We start from the raw sequence: 1,640 nt of genomic DNA, 5'->3' as shown, positions 1-1,640 counted from the left end.
AAACAACAATATCTTTAAGAAATGGCTTTCTTCTTGCCACTCTTCCATAAAGGCCAGATTTGTGCAATATACGACTGATTGTTGTCCTATGGACAGAGTCTCCCACCTCAGCTGTAGATCTCTGCAGTTCATCCAGAGTGATCATGGGCCTCTTGGCTGCATCTCTGATCAGTCTTCTCCTTGTATGAGCTGAAAGTTTAGAGGGACGGCCAGGCCTTGGTAGATTTGCAGTGGTCTGATACTCCTTCCATTTCAATATTATCGCTTGCACAGTGCTCCTTGGGATGTTTAAAGCCTGGGAAATCTTTTTGTATCCAAATCCGGCTTTAAACTTCTTCACAACAGTATCTCGGACCTGCCTGGTGTGTTCCTTGTTCTTCATGATGCTCTCTGCGCTTTTAACGGACCTCTGAGACTATCACAGTGCAGGTGCATTTATACGGAGACTTGATTACACACAGGTGGATTGTATTTATCATCATTAGTCATTTAGGTCAACATTGGATCATTCAGAGATCCTCACTGAACTTCTGGAGAGAGTTTGCTGCACTGAAAGTAAAGGGGCTGAATAATTTTGCACGCCCAATTTTTCAGTTTTTGATTTGTTAAAAAAGTTTGAAATATCCAATAAATGTCGTTCCACTTCATGATTGTGTCCCACTTGTTGTTGATTCTTCACAAAAAAATACAGTTTTATATCTTTATGTTTGAAGCCTGAAATGTGGCAAAAGGTCGCAAAGTTCAAGGGGGCCGAATACTTTTGCAAGGCACTGTACAGGGGTCCCCAAATAACTAAATGATCCTCAGCATGACCATCTAAAAAACTATTCCATATGTTAGCTTAGTAGAAACCCAGCTCTGGGCCCTTAGGGTTGAGTATCTCTCTGAGTAGTGACCCTGCCCTGGGCCCTTAGGGTTGAGCATCTCTGAGTAGTGACCCTGGGCCCTTAGGGTTGAGTTTCTCTTTGAGTAGTGACCCAGCCCTGGGCCCTTAGGGTTGAGCATCTCTGAGTAGTGACCCTGCCCTGGGCCCTTAGGGTTGAGTATCTCTCTGAGTAGTGACCCAGCCCTGGGCCCTTAGGGTTGAGCATCTCTGAGTAGTGACCCTGCCCTGGGCCCTTAGGGTTGAGCATCTCTGAGTAGTGACCCTGGGCCCTTAGGGTTGAGCATCTCTGAGTAGTGACCCTGGGCCCTTAGGGTTGAGCATCTCTGAGTAGTGACCCTGGGCCCTTAGGGTTGAGTATCTCTGAGTAGTGGCCCTGGGCCCTTAGGGTTGAGTATCTCTCTGAGTAGTGACCCTGCCCTGGGCCTTTAGGGTTGAGTATCTCTGAGTAGTGACCCTGGGCCCTTAGGGTTGAGTATCTCTGAGTAGTGACCCTGGGCCCTTAGGGTTGAGTATCTCTGAGTAGTGACCCAGCCCTGGGCCCTTAGGGTTGAGCATCTCTCTGAGTAGTGACCCTGGGCCCTTAGGGTTTAGCATCTCTCTGAGTAGTGACCCTGGGCCCTTAGGGTTGAGCATCTCTCTAAGTAGTGACCCTGGGCCCTTAGGGTTGAGTATCTCTCTGAGTAGTGACCCTGGGCCCTTAGGGTTGAGTATCTCTCTGAGTAGTGACCACTGCACAACGGACCAAGAGACATCC

The sequence above is a fragment of the Oncorhynchus mykiss genome, chromosome 3 (genome assembly GCF_057628025.1).
Source record: "Oncorhynchus mykiss isolate SJ-2025 chromosome 3, ASM5762802v1, whole genome shotgun sequence".
In the NCBI taxonomy this organism is placed as follows: Eukaryota; Metazoa; Chordata; class Actinopteri; order Salmoniformes; family Salmonidae; genus Oncorhynchus; species Oncorhynchus mykiss.
The sequence above is the reverse complement of the archived record's forward strand: the minus strand, read 5'-3'. Positions refer to the sequence as shown.